This window comes from Hylobates moloch, unplaced genomic scaffold, assembly GCF_009828535.3.
Source record: "Hylobates moloch isolate HMO894 unplaced genomic scaffold, HMol_V3 SCAFFOLD_12, whole genome shotgun sequence".
In the NCBI taxonomy this organism is placed as follows: domain Eukaryota; kingdom Metazoa; phylum Chordata; class Mammalia; order Primates; family Hylobatidae; genus Hylobates; species Hylobates moloch.
In genome coordinates this window covers 68071286-68090771 of record NW_026652287.1, presented here as the reverse complement: position 1 = coordinate 68090771, position 19486 = coordinate 68071286, and positions in this window count along the sequence as shown.

The following is a 19486-nucleotide window of genomic DNA, read 5'->3' as shown; positions in this document are numbered from 1 at the left end:
GGTTGAACTAGTTTACAGTCCCACCAACAGTGTAAAAGTGTTCCTATTTCTCCACATCCTCTCCAGCACTTGTTGTTTCCTGACTTTTTAATGATCACCATTCTAACTGGTGTGAGATGGTATCTCACTGGGGTTTTGATTTGCATTTCTCTGATGACCACCTAGAGGTACAGGAGGAACCCAGGTGAATAGGGCCTGAAGTAAACCCCCCTAGCAAACTGCGGCAGCCCTACAGAAGAGGGACCTGACTGTTGAAAGAAGAACAAACAAACAGAAAAGAACAACAACAGAATCAACAAAAAAGTTCCCACTAAAACCCCATCCACAGGTCAGCAGCCTCAAAGATTGAAACTAGACAAACTCATGAAGATGAGAAAGAATTAATGAGAAAACACTGAAAACTCAAAAGGCCAGAGTGCCTCTTCTCCTCCAAATGATGGCAACACCTCTCCAGCAAGGACAGAGAACTGGTCAGAGGCTGAGATGGACAAATTGACAGAAGTAAGCTTCAGAAGGTGGGTAATAACAAACTTCACTGAGTTAAAGGAGCATGTTTTAACCCAATGCAAAGAAGCTAAGAACCTTGATAAAAGGTTACAGGAGCTGCTAACTAAAATAACCCATTTAGAGAGGAACATAAAGGACCTGATGGAGCTGAAAAACATAACATGAGAACTTTGTGATGTAAACACAAGTATCTATAGTTGAATCGATCAAGCAGGAGAAAGAATATCAGAGCTTGAAGACTATCTTGCTGAAATAAGGCAGGCAGACAAGATTAGAGAAAAAAGAATGAAAAAGAACTAACGAAACTTCCAAGAAATATGGCACTATATAAAAAGAACAAACCTATGGCTGATAGGAATACCTGAAGAAGATGGGGAGAATGGAACTAAGTTGGACAACACATTTCAGGATATCATCCAGGAGAACTTCCCCAACCTAGGAAGATAGGCCAACATTCAAATTCAGGAAATACAAAGAACCCCAGTAAGATACTCCATGAGAAAATTGAATTCAAGACACATAATCATCAGATTCTCCAAGGATGAAATGAAGGAAAAAATGTTAAGGGCAGCCAGAGGGAAAGGCCAGGTTACCTACAAAGGGAAGCCCATCAGACTAACAATGGACCTCTCAGCAGAAACCCTACAACCCAGAAGAGAGTGGGAGCCAATATTCAACATTTTTAACAGAAAAAAATTTCCAACTTAGAATTTCATATCTGACCAAACTAAGCTTCATAAGCGAAGGAGAAATAAAATCCTTTTTAGAAAAGCAAATGCTGAGAGAATTTATCTCCACCATACCTGCCTTGCAAGAGCACCCAAAGGAAGCACTAACTATGGAAAGGAAAAACTGGTATGAGCCACTGCAAAGACACACCAAAATATAAAGTCCAATGACACCATGAAGAAACTGCATCAACTAGTGTGCAAAATAACCAGCTAGCATCATGATGAAAAGATCAAATTCACACATAACAATATTAACTTTAAATCTAAATGGGCTAAATGCCCCAGTTAAAAGACACATACTGGCAAATTGGATAGAGTCAAGACCCATTCGTGTGCTATATTCAAGAGACCCATCTCATGTGAAAAGACACACATAGGCTCAAAATAAAGGGATGGAGGAAAATTTACCAAGCAAATGGGAAGTAGAAGAAAAGCAGGGGTTGCAATCCAAGTCTCTGACAAAGCAGACTTTAAACCAACCAAGATCAAAAAAGACAAAGAAGGGCATTACATAATGGTAAAGGAATCAATTCAACAAGAAGAGCTAACAATCCTAAATATATATGCACCCAATACAGGAGCACCCAGATTCATAAAACAAGTTCTTTGAGACCTACAAAGAGACTTAGACTCCCACACAATAATAGTGGGAGACTTTAACACCCCACTGTCAGTATTAGACAGAGCATTGAGACAGAAAATTAACAAGGACATTCAGGACTTTAACTCAGCTCTGGATCAAGTGGACCTGATAGATCTCTACAGAACTCTCCACCCCAAAACAACAGAATATACATTCTTCTCAGTGCCGTATGGCACTTACTCTAAAATGAATCACATAATTGGAAGTAAAAGACTCCTCAGCAAATACAAAATAACTGAAATCGTAACAAACAGTCTCTCAGAGAAATCAAATTAAAACTCAAGATAAGAAACTCACTCAAAACCACACAACTACAAGGGAATTGAACAACCTGCTCCTGAATGGCTCCTGGGTAAATAATTAAATTAAGGCGGAAATCAAGAAGTTCTTTGAAACCACTGAGAACAAAGAGACAATGTACAAGAATCTCTGGGACACAGCTAAAGCAGTGTTAAGAGAAAAATTTATAGCACTAAATGCCCACATCAGAAAGCTGGAAGGATCTCAAATTGACACCCTAACATCACAACAAAAAGAACTAGAGAAGTAAGAGCAAACAAATCCAAAAGCTAGCAGAAGATAAGAAATAATTAAGATTAGAGCAAAACCGAAGGAGAGGAGATAGAGACACGAAAAACCCTTCAAAAAATCAATGAATCCAGGAGCTGATTTTCTGAAAAAATTAATAAATCAGATAGATTGCTAGCTAGACTAATAAAGAAGAAAAGAGAGAAGTATCCAATAGACACAATAAAAAATGATAAAGGGGATATCACCACTGACCCCAAAGAAATACAAACAATCATCAGATAATACTATAATCACCTGTATGCAAATAAAGTGGAAAATCTAGAAGAAATGGATGAATTCCTGGACACATATACCCTCCCAAGACTAAACCAGGAATAAGTGGAATCCTTGAATAGACCAATAACAAGTTCTGAAATTGAGGCAGTAATTAATAGCTAACAAACTAAAAAAAAACCCAGACAGATTTACAGTTGGATTCTACCAGAGGTACAAAGAGGAGCTGTTACCTTTCCTTCTAAAATTATTTCAAACAATTGAAAATGAAGGCCTTCTCCCTAACTCATTTTATGAGGTTAACATCATCCTGATAGCAAAACCTGGCAGAGACACTGCCAGTAAAGAAAACTTCAGTCCAATATCCCCAATGGACTTCGATGTGAAAGTCCTCAATAAAATACTGGCAAACTAAATCCAGCAGTACATCAAAAAGCTTATCCACTATGATCAAGTTGGCTTCATCCCTGGGATGCAAGGCTGGTTCAACATATGCAAATCAATAAACGTAATTCATCAGATAAACAGAACTAGTGACAAAACTAAATGATCACCTCAATAGATGCAGAAAAGGCCTTCGATAAAATTCAACATCCCTTCATGTTAAAAACTCTCAATAAACTAGGTATAGATGGAACATATCTCAAAATAATGAGGGCCATTTATGACAAACCCACAGCCAATATTATACTGAATGGGCAAAAGCTGGAAGCATTCCCTCTGAAAACTGGCACAAGACAAGGATGCCCTCTCTCACCACTCCTATTTGACATAGTATTGGAAGTTCTGGCCAGGGCAATTAGGCAAGAGAAAGAAATAAAGGGTATTCAAATAGGAAGAGAGGAAGTCAAATCATCTCTGCAGATTACATGATCCTATATCTGGAAAACCCCATTGTCTTGGCCCAAAAGCTCCTTAAGCTGATAAGCAACTTCAGCAAAGTCTCAGGATACAAAATCAATGTGCAAAAATCGCAAGCATTCCTATACAGCAAAAACAGACAGGCAGACAGTCAAATCACGAATGAACTCCCATTCTCAATTGCTACAAAGAGAATAAAATACCTAGGAATACAGCTAACAAGGGATGTGAAGGACCTCTTCATGGAGAACTACAAATCACTGCTCAAAGAAATAAGAGAGGACACAAACAAATGGAAAAACATTCCATGCACATGAATAGGAATAATCAATATCGTGAAAATGGCCATACTGCTCCAAGTAATTTATAGATTCAATGCTATTCCCGTTAAACTATCATTGACATTCTTCACAGAATTAGAAAAAACTACTTTAAAATTCATATGGAACCAAAAAAGAGCTCACATAGGCAAGACAATCCTAAGCAAAAAGAACAAAGCTGGAGGCATCACACTACCCAACTTCAAACTATACTACAAGGCTAAAGTAACCAAAACAGCATGGTACTGGTACCAAAACAGACACATAGACCAATGGAACAGAATAAAGATCTCAGATATATAACCATCTGATCTTTGAAGAACCTGACAAGAACAAGCACCGGGAAAAGGATTCCCTATTTAATAAACGGTGCTGGGAAAACTGGCTAGCCATATGCAGAAAGCGGAAACTGGATCCCTTCCTTACACCTTCTACAAAAATTAACTCAAGATGGATTAAAGACCTAAATGTAAAACCCCAAACCATAAAAACCCTAGAAAAAAATCTAGGCAATACCATTAAGGACATCATAGGGAAAGATTTTATGATGGAATCGCCAAAAGCAATTGCAACAAAAGCAAACATTGACAAATGGAATCTAATTAAACTAAAGAGCTTCTGCACAGCAAAAGAAACTATCATCAGAGTAAATAGGCAACCTACAGAATGGGAGAAAATTTTGTAATCTACTCATCTGATAAAGGTCTAATATCCAGAATCTTCAAGGAACTTAAAATAATTTACAAGAAAAAAAGAGATAACCTCATCAAAAAGTGGGCAAAGAACATGAACAGACACTTCTCAAAAGGAGACATTTATGCAGCCAGCAAACATATGAAAAAAAGCTCAACACCACTGATAGAGAAATGCAAATCAAAACCACAATGAGATACCACCTCATACCAGTCAGAATGGCGATTATTAAAAGGTGAAGAAACAACAGATGCTGGCAAGGTCATGGAGAAATAGGAACACTTCTACACTGTTGGTGGGAATGTAAATTTGTTCAATCATTGTGGAAACCAGAGTGGTGATTCATTAAGGATCTAGAACCAGAAATACCATTTTACCCAGCAATCCCATTATTGGATATATAACCAAAGGAATATAAATTATTCTATTGTAAAGATACATGCACATGTATGTTTATCACAGCACTATTCACGATACCAAAGACATGGAATCAACTCAAATGCCCATCAATGATAGACTGGATAAAGAAAATGTAATACATATACACCATGGAATACTATGCAGCCATAAAAAGGAACAAGATCATGTCCTTTGCAGGGACATGGATAAAGCTGGAAGCCATCATCCTCGGCAAACTAACATAGGAACAGAAAACGAAACATCACATGTTCTCACTCATAAGCGGGAGCTGAAAAATGAGAACGCATGGATCCAGGGAGGGGAAAAACACATAATGGGGCCTGCTGGAGGGCTGGGCAGAGGGAGAGCATCAGGATAAATAGCTAATCCATGCAGGCCTTAATACCTAGTTGATGGGTTGATGGGTGCAGCAAACCACCATGGCATATGTTTACCTATGTAACAAACCTGCATGTCCTGAATGTTCATCCAGGAACTAAAAATAAAATAAAAAATTAAAATAAAAAAGTTAATTCACCACAATCAAGTGAATTTTATTACTGGGATGCAAGGATGGCTCAACGTATTCAAACCAATAAATATGATTCACCGCATAACCAGAATTTCAAAACAAATATCATGTAATTATGCGAATAGATGCAGAAATGCAATTGATAAAATCCAATATCCCTTCATGCTAAAAACCTTCAGCAAATTAGGAATCAAAGGAATATACTGCCATTCTATGACAAACCCACAGCCAACATCACACTGAATAGGCAATAGTTGGAAGCATTCCTCCTAAGAACTAGAAAAAGACAAGGATGTCCACTCTCACCACTCCTATTCAACATATGATATGGTTTGGCTCTGTGTCCCAACCCAAAACTCATCTAGTAGCACCCATAATTCCCACGTGTTGTGGGAGGACCCAGTGGGAGATGACTGAATCATGGGGGCAGGTCTTTCCTGTGCTGTTCTCATGACAGTGAATGGTCTCAGGAGATCTGATGGTTTTAAGAATGGGTTTCTCTGCACAAGCTCTCTCTTTGCCTGCAGCCATCCATGTAAGATATGACTTGCTCCTCCTTGCCTTCCTCCATGATTGTGAGGCCTCCCCAGCCATGTGGAATTGTAAGTCCAATAAACCTTTTCCTTTTGTAAATTGCCCAGTCTCAGGTATGTCATTATCAGCAGGGTGAAAACGGACTAATATAATATAGTACTGGAAATCCTAGCCAGAGCAATTAGGCAAGAGAAAGAAATAAAAGGCATCCGAATAGGAAAAGAGGATATCAAATTATCTCTGTTTACTGATGATATAATCCTGTACCTAGAAACCCCTAAAATTCCTCCAAAAGACTTCTAGACCTAATAAATGACTTCAGTAAAGTTTCAGGATACAAAATTCATGTATAAAAATAATCAGTAACAGTTCTGTACACCAATAACATGCATGCAGAGAACCCCATCAAGAACACAATTCCATTTTCAATAGCCACACAAAAAATATGATATCTAAGAATACATCTAACCAAGGAGGTGAAAGATTTCTACAAGGAGAACTACAAAACAATGCTGAAAGAAATCATAGATGACACAAACAAATGGAAAAGCATTCTATGCTTATGGATTGGAAGAATTAATATTATTAAAATGTCTATGCTGCCCAAAGCAATCTATAGATCAAGGCTATTCCTATCAAATTACCTATGTCATTTTTCATAGAATAAGAAAAAACTATTCTAAAATGCTTATGGAACCAAAAGAAGAGCCTACATAGCCAAAGCAATCCTAAGCAAAAAGAGTAAAGTCAGATGCATCACATTACCCAACTTCAAACTATACTATAAGGCTACAGTAACCAAAACAGCATGGTACTCAGACAAAAAGAAACACATAGACAAATGGAACAGAGTAGAGAACCCATAAATAAAGCTACACACCTACAACCAACTGGCCTTTAACAAAGTCAACAAAAGTAAATAATGGGGAAGGATGCCCTATTCAATAGATGATTCTGAGAAAATTGGCTGACCCTATACAGGAGAATGAAACTGGACCCCTACCTCTCACCATATGCAAAAATTAACTCAAGATGGATTAAAGACTTAAATGTAAGATCTCAAAGTATAAAACCCCAAAAAGACAACCTAGGAAATACTCTTCCATACATTGATCTAGGCAAAGAATTTATGACTAAGTCCTTAAAAGCAAATGCAACAAAAACAAAAACGGACAATTGGGACCTAATTAAACTAAAGAGCTTCTGCACAATGAAAGAAACTATCAATAGAGTAAACAGACAGCCTTCAGAATGGGAGACAATATTTGCAAACTATGCATCTGGCAAAGGACTAATATATACAACCTATAAGGAACTTAAACAAATCAACCAGAAAAAAGACAATCTCATTAAAAAGTGAGCAAAGGGCATGAACAGACACTTCTTAAAAGAAGACATACAGACAGCCAACAAACATATGAAAAAATGCTCAACATCACGCATCATCAGAGAGATGCAAATCAAAACCACAGTGTGATACCATTTCACACCAGTCAGAATGGCTATTATTAAAAAGTAAAAAAAGAACAGATGTTGGTAAGGTTGCAGAGAAAAGGGAATGCCTACACACTGTTGGTGGAAATGCAAATTAGTTCAGCCCCTGTGGTAAGCAGTTAGGAGATTTCTCAAAGAACTAAAAATAGATTTATCATTTGATCCAGCAATCTTATTACTGTCTACCCAAAGGAAAACAAATCTTTCTACAAAACAGACACCTGCACTCGTATGTTTATTGCAGCACTATTCACAATTGTAAAGACATGGAATCAACACAGGTGCCCATCAGTGGTGGACGGATAAAGAAAATGTAGTATATATACACCATGAAATACTATCTATTGTGTATATACTAGTCATAAAGAAGAACGGAATCATGTCCTTTGCAGCAACATGTATGCAGCTGGAGACCATTATTCTAAGCAAATTAACACAGAAACAGAAAACCAAATACTGCATATTCTCACTTATAAGTGGGAGCTAATTATTAGTCATTGAGTACACACGGGCATGAAGATGGAGGCAATAAATACTAAGGAATACAAAAGAGGGGAAGGGAATAGGCAAGGGTTGAAAAACTACCTGTTGCATACTATGTTCACTACTGCGGTGATGGGATCATTAGAAATCCAAACCTAGGCTGGGTGTGGTGGCTCATGCCTGTAATCCCAGCACTTTGGGAGGCAGAGGCAGGTGGATCGCCTGAGGTCAGGAGTTCAAGACCAGCCTGACCAACATGGCGAAACCCTGTCTCTACCAAAAATACAAAAAAATTAGCCAGGGTAGTGGCGTGTGCCTGTAGTCCCAGCTACTCCGGAGGCTGAGGCATGAGAATTGCTTGAACCCAGGTGGTGGAGGTTGCAGTGAGCCGAGATTGTGCCACTGCACTCCTGCCTGGGTGACAGAACAAGACTCTGTCTCAATTAACACACACACAAAAAAAGAAACCCAAACCTCAGCATCATGCAATATATGCATGTAACAAACTTCCTGAATCTAAATTTTTTAAATTAATTAATTAAAAAAATTAAAAGATAGGGGAATTATTTTGGAATACTCAGGTGGGCCCATGTAATGACAGCAGTTTTCAAAAGTCAAAGAGGGAGGCAGAAGGAGAGGCCAGAGTGATTACATATGAGGAGGACTTGATCTGTTGTTGCTGGCTTTGAAGATGGGGGAAGGAGATCGTGGGTCAAGGAGTGCGGGTGGTTTCCAAAAACTGGAAAGGATATGGAAACAGATTCTCCCCTAGAGCCTCTTGAGAAGGACACAACATTGCTGACACAGTATTTTTGTCCCAGTGAGACCTGTTTCCAGCTTCTAACCTACAAAACTGTAAGGTAACAAATTAATGCATTTTAAGCCACTCAGTTTGTCATAATTTGTTACAGCAGTGATGGGAAACTGATAAATTTCAGCTTTTAAAAGTCTTTAAAAATGCGCGGTCTTTGAGATAGTAGTTCATGAGCCATTACTAGAATCTCTTTCTAGTATCCACACTCAGCTCTCTTGTCTCTCTCTCCTGTCGCCATTGTCGCCTGAGAAAACCAAAGCCCTGGTAAAATCCTACTCTCTTATACTTCACTTCTTCACCAGCACAGCTGAACATTGCTGGAGAAAAACAACTCGGCTGGCTGGGCTCACTTGAAGTCCATGATCACGAATCTCAAAAGGATCTTAGTACTGTCTGGCAGTCATACTACGCTTGTCTAATCCATTAATTCTCCTACTGTCTTAGATGACCAGTGTACACATTCTTCTTTCTTCACCTGTCTCCAACACCTTGTCCTCAAACACCACGCTCAACCACGAACTTGCTTGCTACTTCACTGTGGAAGCTGAAGAATCAGAAGTGAACTTCTGCTTGCTCCCACACCTATCCCCCCACTCATCTACCTCTGTGCCCCTATACTCACCTTGTGCTCTGAACCCTTTCCCCTCTTGCCTGCTCGAGGATATGCTCCAGCAATTGTTTTATCGTCCTTCATTATCAATTTTTCCTTAGTAATGGATTATTCTCACTGGCATGCAAACATTTCATTTTTACCAGCTTAAAAAAATTCTTAACCACCTTTCTGCCTTTACCACTGGCTCCAATTCTTTGTTCACCTTGGAAGCAAAACCTAGTGGAATTGTTTATGCTCATTGTCCCAAATCTTTTCTTTCCATTCCTTCTTGAACCTATTCTAATGGGGTTTTCCTCCCATCCAATGCCACAGAAGTTGCTCTTCCCAAGTTCAACAAGAACTGCCAGTTTCTATAAATCCAACAGTCATCGCTCCATGCTCATTCTGTTTATCATCAGCATTGAACATAATTGATCTATCTTTGCTTCTTGACTTCTTTTTTAACTTTCCTGGAAGGCGTGACTCACCTGGTTTTCTCCTTACCTCTGTGTCCATACTGAGATGGACTTACACATCCAGCTCCGTGGCTGGGTCTTCTGTGTTGCTCCAATCTCCAAGCCTCCATGTATTTGAACCGCCCCTGAATTCGAGCTCCACTTGGCAGTCTAACATGTATCTCAAATTTAACATCTCCAAAACAGAACTCCTCTAACTTGCTCCTCTCCTGGTCTTCCCCGTTACTCAAGCCAAATACCCTTGAGTTACTCTGACTCTCTTCTCATTCTCATATACAATGTCCAACTCCTTAACAAATCCTGAAAGCTCTGCCTTCAAAATATACACAGCATCACAGCATCTGCCAACTTCTTCTTCTTTTTTTTTTTTTTTTTTTTTACACATCTTCCCTCACCATCCACCCAAACTTACAACAACTTCTTCTTTTTCTCCTTTCTTCCATCCCTGCTTGTTCTCAGTAGGGCAAGCCAGAATGATTTTAAAATGCAAGTTAAAGCAGTACTTCTCAAACTTATCTGTGATAAAGAACAATTTTAATAATTTCTCTTCCTTCATGGATTGAAGCTTTTTAAAGATATGGTACAAAACAAATTACCAGAAAAATTAAATTTCAAAAGACATGCAAAATACTAGACATTTTATTATCAGGTTCAACATGTAGAAAACTATATTTAAATGATGAAAAGAAACCTAAGTTTCTTATGTTCTAAATGCTTGTTCATAGTTTCTCTACTTGTTTTGTCTGGAACCTGTAACAAACTGCTCATGGACTGGCGTAGACTTACACATCATATTTTGGGTAGTGCTAGGTTGGATCTGATCTTGTCAGTTCTATTCTCAAACTTCCCAGTGGCTTTTCCACCCTGCACAGTAGCCGTCAAAGGCCTTGCAGGGTCCACAAATGCTCTCCATGGCCTGGTCTCCCCTCACCTTGTTGAGCTCTTCTCTGGCTTCTCCCCTTCCCTGAACAGGCCAAGTGTCTCCTCACCCCACAGCTTTGAACTTGCAGTTTCTTCTGCTTGGGATGCATTATCCTCCGAAAGTCCCATGGCTCACCCTTACGTACCTCAGTGCACAGGTTAGATGCCTCTTTTTAGTGCTGCCCTGCCTTAGAATCTATTTAAAGCAGCAATCCTTGCCCCTCCCCAGTGTATTTTAGTTTATTGTCTGTTTTCACATACTAGCATGTAAACTCTGAAAAGGTAGAGGTTTCTCTATTTTATTCATGGCTGTATTCCTAGGGCCTAGAGTAGAGCCTGGTATATAGTAGATACTTAAAAAATTGATTAAATGAATACATTAATTAAATGAATCCAACTTTTAGGAATATATAATAAGAATATTGTCAGATACGTGCTAACAATTAGATATATAAAAAGTTCATAGCATCCTTAAAATATTTATTAAGCATTAATAGTAGAAAAAAACCTCAGTAATAAAAATTTTAAGCCTCCTTTGTGTCTATGAATAGGATATTAATTAAGCAAATCATGGTGAACATCTACAGTTTTATCTGCCCAGTAGCTATGTTCTCACAGGAACTGCCTTTGCCCAGTCACATGTACTATAATAGTTGCCATACTTTAACAGCTAATTGGCACAGGGTGGGAATTAAGTAATGAGCCTGTGTCCTGAAATTATGAACATTGTATCCCCAAAATTATAGTCATTGCAGTCAGAGAAACTTTTCCTGCTGTGTGGAGAGAGTGACACCATAGTGAAAGAACTTGAGATGGATCCAAGGAAAACCACAGATGAGGAGAACAGAGTCTTAATGTTGTCTGAGTCCCTGGTTCTAATTTTCCTGAATTTCCACTGCATTCTTATCTTTTACTCAATTATCCAGCCTTTTTTTTGGATTTCACAATCTGATTTGCCTCCTTTTTTGTTAAAGTCCATTCATATTGGGGTTCTATCACTTGAAACCAAATGCACATACAACAGAGTACAATCTAGGTATCAGAGAGGATGTTGCATAGTAATATTCATCGACATAGAAAAATCTCTATGATACATTTCCTGGGTAGAAAAGCAGCTGTAAATAAACATGACCCTGTTATATAAAATATCAATAGCATGTATTGTGGATACATATATGCATTTAGAAAAGAATGGAAGGATATATGCCAAACAGTGGTTATGTTTGCATAATAAGATTTTCAAGGACTCCTGTTTATTTTCCCTTTATTTTTTCTGTCTTTTTAAATTTTCTATAATGAGCACTATAAAGATAATAAATCTTTGTAAATACAAAGGAATAAGCATTAATTCCTCTTATATGATTTATCCTGATGTTTTCACTCAAAATATATTATAGGTAGGAGAGAAAATGGGGAAATTATGCAAAAATTTTCTGGGACTTCACCCATTAATCCTCTTGCTTGCTTTAATAGACTTGGTACCCACCATGCTCTCTCCCAACACCAACACTAATTTACTAATGAATAATTCAATTAAAAATGTGATTAGAACATATATACTCTGAACTGTTCTACTTTATTCACTTACTCCTTTCTGTTCTTTTTATAGCAGACAACTACATGGGACTTTCTTATAATTAAAGAGTTTTTTTATGTTTTAGGCTGAGGTTAAGTACAGGAAAAATCAGTGGACATCTACAGTGTGAGAAACCATTCTAATTTTGTAGAGACTCCAAAGAAGTGTAGCCCTGTCCTCAAGAAGCTTAAAAAACATGTAGATTATAACACAGAAATATTTAAAAATAGAACTACTCATGCAAGACTGTGAATGCCAAAGGACATGTCAATATCAGGCCTTCAGAAGAGGGAGGTAGCAGTTCTGGCAGGGAGAGTCAGGGGAGCTTTATGAAAATGGTTGGATCCAAGCAGGAGAGAGAAACAAATAGGTGAGTGTGTGTGCATGGGTAGGGGCTGCTTTAATGAGCTCAGAGAGATGAGTATGTGGGAATAGTATGGAAAATTTCAGGAGCAGTGAGTAGACTACTCCAAATGGAGCTGAGAGAGTTAGGGTAATTTTTGGTCAGATTTTAGAAGGCCTTTATGACAGGACTGTAATCCTGTTAGTCCAGAATTACAGACAATAGCTTTTAGTTCCTGTGCCAACCAAATGGACAATGGCTGTCTGGAGTGCTTTGAGAAGGATCATGAGACAATCCTTGGAAAAAAGCACCATGATCAATGAATGATGAATGATGGGAAATGACATATTAGCTATGCATTGCTTGTATCATGTGTTTTTCTAATTCTGCCTCTCTCTAAGAGGCAACTATTATTCTGGAAGTTGGGGTTATTATTCCCCTCCATCTTTTACTTGATAATTTTAGCACATATGTATATATAACCATAAAATTTTGCTTGTCTTGAGCTTTACTAAAATGATGTCATACTGTTTGTAGGCTTTTGGAACTTGCTTGTTTTGTATTACTTTTCTAAGATATATGTCTGTGTCGCTGAAGTATATTTTCACCATCGTATGATATATCCTTTTGTGACTATACCACTTTTTATTTTCTGCTCTATTGAAGCACATTCAAATTTGTTGAGATTCTTCACATTGCAAAAATATTCCTATATACCTTCTTGTATTTCCCTCTTCATGCCCTGTGTAAGAGTTTCTCTAAGTTATACATCTAGGAGTGGGATTGCTAGGTCATAGGGTATGCGGCTATTCACCTTTATGAAATAATGCAAAATAAGTTTTCCAAAGTGAATGTTACAATTTTATTATCCCACTACAGTTTTTAAGACTTTGAGTCTTCTTTAAGGGTTGTGAACAGTGAAATGGCTGAGAAAAAAAATGGCATTTGGGGAATAGAAATATGATATTTACATGCATGATAGATTTGAAGGAGTAGAGGTTTATACTGGGAAAGCCATTAAGGAGGCTGTTAGAGTAGTTCAGATTTGAATTAAAATCCTAATTTGGAGGATAAGGAGTGAGCTTGGTTGATCAATTATTTTGGTCATTGTATTTGGTTATTAAGTGGGCTGGAAAGTTAGAAATCACTCCAGAATCTTTAGCCTGAGCCAAAATCATGTATTCAAATAATAAAAATATATCGAGAACCGACTACATGTCAATCATAGCATATGTTAAGCAATGAGAATATAAAGATGAAACACAGAGTGACCTGAAGTTTCTTCAAGAGACATACACCCTCCCAAGACTAAACCAGGAAGAAGTTGAATCTCTGAACAGACCAATAACAGGTTCTGAATTTGAGGCAATAATTAATAGCCTACCAACCAAAAAAAGTTCAGGACCAGATGGAGATGGATTCACGGCTGAATTCTACCAGAGGTACAAAGAGGAGCTGGCACCATTCCTTCTGAAACTATTTCAATCAATAGAAAAAGAGGGAATCCTCTCCCTAACTCATTTTATGAAGCTAGCATCATCCTGATACCAAAGCCTGGCAGAGACACAACAAAAAAAGAGAATTTTAGACCAATATTCTTGATGAACATTGATGCAAAAATCCTCAATAAAATACTGGCAAATCAAATCCAGCAGCACATCAAAAATCTTATCCACCACGATCAAATTGGCTTTATCCATGGGATGCAAGGCTGGTTCAATATACGCAAATCAATAGACGTAATCCAACACACAAACAGAACCAACAACAAAAACCACCTGATTATCTTAACAGATGCAGAAAAGGCCTTCGACAAAATTCAACCGCTCTTCATGCTAAAAACTCTCAATAAACTAGGTATTGATGGAATGTATCTCAAAATAATAAGAGCTATTTATGACAAACCCACAGCCAATATCATACTGAATGGGCAAAAACTGGAAACATTCCCTTTGAAAACCGGCACAAGACAAGGATGCCCTCTCTCACCACTCCTATTCGACATAGTGTTGGAAGTTCTGGCTAAGGCAATCAGGCAAGAGAAAGAAATAAATGGTATCCAACTAGGAAAAGAGGAAGTCAAATTGTCTCTGTTTACAGATGACATGATTGTATATTTAGAAAACCCCATTGTCTCAGCCCAAAATCTCCTTAAGCTGATAAGCAATTTCAGCAAAGTCTCAGGATACAAAATCAATGTGCAAAAATCACAAGCATTCCTATACACTAATAATAGACAAACAGAGAGCCAAATCATGAGTGAACTCCCATTCACAATTATTACAAGGAGAATAAAATACCTAGGAGTCCAACTTACAAGGGATGTGAAGGACCTCTTTAAGGAGAACTACAAACCACTGCTCAACAAAATAAAAGACGAGACAAACAAATGGAAGAACATTCCATGCTCGTGAACAGGAATAATCAATATCATGAAAATGGCCATACTGACCAAGGTAATTTATAGATTCAGTGCTGTCCCCATCAAGCCATCATTGACTTTCTTCACAGAATTGGAAAAAACTACTTTAGCCGGGCGCGGTGGCTCATGCTTGTAATCCCAGCACTTTGGGAGGCCGAGGCGGGCGGATCACGAGGTCAGGAGATCGAGACCACGGTGAAACCCCGTCTCTACTAAAAATACAAAAAATTAGCCAGGCGTGGTGGCGGGTGCCTGTAGTCCCAGCTACTCGGAGAGGCTGAGGCAGGAGAATGGCGTGAACCTGGGAGGCGGAGCTTGCAGTGAGCCGAGATTGAGCCACTGCACTCCAGCCTGGGTGACAGAGTGAGACTCTGTCTCAAAAACAAAAACAAAAAAAACACAAAAAAACTACTTTAAAGTACATGTGGAAACAAAAAAGAGCCTGCATAGCCAAGACAATCCTAAGCAAAAAGAACAAAGCTGCAGGCATCACGCTACCTGACTTCAAACTATACTACAAGACTACAGTAACCAAAATAGCATGGTACTGATACCAAAACAGAGATATAGACCAATGGAACAGAACACAGCCCTCAGAAATAATACCACACATCTACAACCATCTGATCTTTGACAAACCTGACAAAAACAAGCAATGGAGAAACGATTCCCTATTTAATAAATGGTGCTGGGAAAACTGGCTAGCCATGTGCAGAAAGCTGAAACTGGATCCCTTCCTTACATTGTATATAAAAATTAACTCAAGATGGATTAAAGACTTAAATGTAAGACCTAACACCATAAAAATTCTAGAAGAAAACCTAGGCAATGCCATTCAGGACATAGGCATGGGCAAAGCCTTCATGACTAAAACACCAAAAGCAATGGCAACAAAAGCCAAAATAGACAAATGGGATCTAATTAAACTAAAGAGCTTCTGCACAGCAAAACAAAACAAAACAAAACACTATCATCAGAGCGAACAGGCAACAGAATGGGAGAAAATCTTTGCAATCTACCCATCTGACAAAGGGCTAATATCCAGAATCTACAAAGAATTTAAACAAATTTACAAGAAACAACAAACAACCCCAACAAAAAGTGGGCAAAGGATATGAACAGACACTTCTCAAAAGAAGACATTTATGCAGCCAACAGACACATGAAAAAATGCTCATCATCACTGGCCATGAGAGAAATGCACATTAAAACCCCAATTAAATGCCATCTCACACCAGTTAGAATGGTGATCATTAAAAAGTCAGGAAACAACAGATGCTGGAGAGGATGTGGAGAAATAGGAACACTTTTACACTGTTGGTGGGACTGTAAACTAGTTCAACCATTGTGGAAGACAGTGTGGTGATTCCTCAGGGATCTAGAACTAGAAATACCATTTGACCCAGCCATCTCATTACTGGGTATATACCCAAAGGATTATAAATCATGCTGCTATAAAGACACATGCACACGTATGTTTATTGCGGCACTATTCACAATAGCAAAGACTTGGAACCAACCCAAATGTCCATCAATGATAGACTGGATTAAGAAAATGTGGCACAAATATACCATGGAATACTATGCAACCATAAAAAAGGATGAGTTCATGTCCTTTGCAGGAACATGGATGAAGCTGGATATCATCATTCTAAGCAAACTATCACAAGGACAGAAAACCAAACGCCACATGTTCTCACTCATAGGTGGGAATTGAACAATGAGATCACTTGGACACAGGGCAGGGAACATTATACACCGGGGCCTGTTCGGGGGTGCGGGGCTGGGGGAGGGATAGCATTAGAAGAAACACCTAATGTAAATGATGAGTTGATGGGTGCAGCAAACCAACATGGCACATGTATACCTATGTAACAAACCTGCACTTTGTGCACATGTACCCTAGAACTTAAAGTATAATAATAATAAAAGACTCTTACAATTAAAGCAGAAACAATCACACTACTGATAGCTACAGTGCTGTCCCACCAACATGATGATGGGGAAATTGCAGGAAGGGTGCTTAGAGGTGCAGACCAGCAGCACCTAATCTAGTCTGACGGAGACCTTAGGGAGGAGAGGAATGTCTGAGTATCCCAATTTTGAAAAGCAGGAGTTATCCAGGAGAAGAAATAGTAGAAAAGGTCTTTACGAATTAAGAATACAAATTATGGAAACACAAGGATGAGTAATGAGCCTGCTGCAGTCGAGAAACCGCATTATTACTATTATTGTTATTTTTTTTTTTGTGGCCAGTGCCTGGTTACGTGTAAGAAACATTTTATTATTGATACATAATAAATGTAAATTTTTGGAAGGGTACATTTGCTATTTTGATACATTCATATCATGAATAATAATCAAATCAGGATAATTGAGATATTTTATTTTTAAAGGAATGTTGAAGCAGTAGGCAGGAGCTGGATCATGCCTTGCTACAGAGTTTGGACTTGGTGATAAGGCAGAGGGGAGCCATAAGAGTTCTAGCTCTGTCCTCACATTCACTTCTTTAAGTGTCTCCCGGACCATTTGCTTTTGAAATATGGCTCATCAGCTTACCACTTTCAACTACTGAAGGAATCATATAAAAGTCTTCCTGGCCGAGGTACAAACTGCTTCATTTTTAATGTCTGCACTTAGAGTACAGTATACCCTGGCCTGATCTCACATCTTTCTCTAGTCTCCAGCCTTTGTCTAGGTTACAGCCTTCTTTAACTCAGTGGTCCCCAACCTTTTTGGCACCAGGGACTGGTTTCCTGGAAGACAATTTTTCCATGGACCGTGCAGTGAGGGTGGTTTTGGGATGATTCAAGTGCATCATAAAAGTTACATTTATTGTGTACTTTATTCTATTACTACATTGTAATATATAATGAAATAATTATGCAACTTATAATGTAGAATCAGTGGGAGCCCTGAGCTTGTTTTTTTTGTTGTTGTTTTCTGTTTTTGATGGAGTCTCGCTCTGTCACTCAGGCCAGAGTGCATCAGCACGATTTCGGCTCACTGCAACCTCTGCCTCCCAGATTCAAGCAATTCTCCTGCCTCAGCCTCCCAAGTAGCTGGGATTACAGATGCCTGCCACCACACTTGGCTAATTTTTGTATTTTTGGTAGAGACGGGGTTTCACCATGTTGGCTAGGGTGGTCTCGAGCTCCTGACCTCAAGTGATCCGCCAGCCTCGGCCTCCCAAAGTGCTGGGATTACAGGCGTGAGCCACTGCGCCCAGCCTCCTGAGCTTGTTTTCCTGCAACTAGATGGTCCCATCTGGGGGTGATGGGAGACAATGACAGATCATCAAGCATTAGATTCTCACTCATCTCCTGAAGTTCATGCCCTTTGTATATAAAATACCTATGGGAATTTGGTTAACAAAGGCAGCTAAAATGATGTGAGGACATGAAGTCCAATAGGCAAATATTGGATCAGAACATTATGCCAGAGATGCCCGGAGCTGTCTGGGAGGTGCTGAGAGATGAATGAAGGGTGGGGGATAGGCCCTGACAACCCTTGGAGAGCCAGGTGGAGAGGTAGTGATGATTAACTTTAGTTGCTCTCCCACAAGGCTGGGAGAAATTAATGAGCAACAGAATGAGTAAGCAAGTTTACTAAAGTTTAGGCAACTTCAATGACTTGAATATGCATAATGTACCACTGCTAAGACGTAGTTGAGTAAAGAGGTATGCAACTAAAAATTCCCCAGGCTTCACTAGATTATGTTAGAAAAGACATTAATTACAGAATATTCAAATCCTGTGGTTAATTGTCTTCATTCCTGAAACAAAGCCCAAAGTCCTTGCAAAGTTGCCTCCCCGCCAGCCTTTTTGGAGCCCTCAGGGCATATGCTCAGAGATAAATCTGCTCATGTGGCACCTGCTACCTTCCTGGCATGCATCGCTCGGGTGTCATCTCAGGAGATTGTCCCTCTCCTGCTGGGTGTCACAGACTTGGGGAGCCCGCAGCCAGGCACTGCCACTGAGCCTCACCACTGAGGGGTTTATGAGGCCATCCTGGCTTTAGGGGCTCCAAGTGTCATGTTGACCAAAGCAGTTCTCTTTCATCTGTTTTATAAAGGGTCCTGCATATCTCAATGGAAAAGTATTCAGCCTTCTAAAAGATGTTTGAAGACGATTTCACCAGAGCTTCCACGGAGCCAGGACCCTGCTGTGTTTCAGGGAAAAGTGGGCAAGTGTTCATTTTCCAGCTTGATGCAGAACTTTGTTGCCTGGGGAGCAAAGTACCGCTGTTCAAACTCCAAGTCTTACAAAATTGCTTATTAAAATAATTCCTGACATTTTGGCTTCTACATCTTTTCTCCCTAGGTGTCAGGCCTAATCAGTG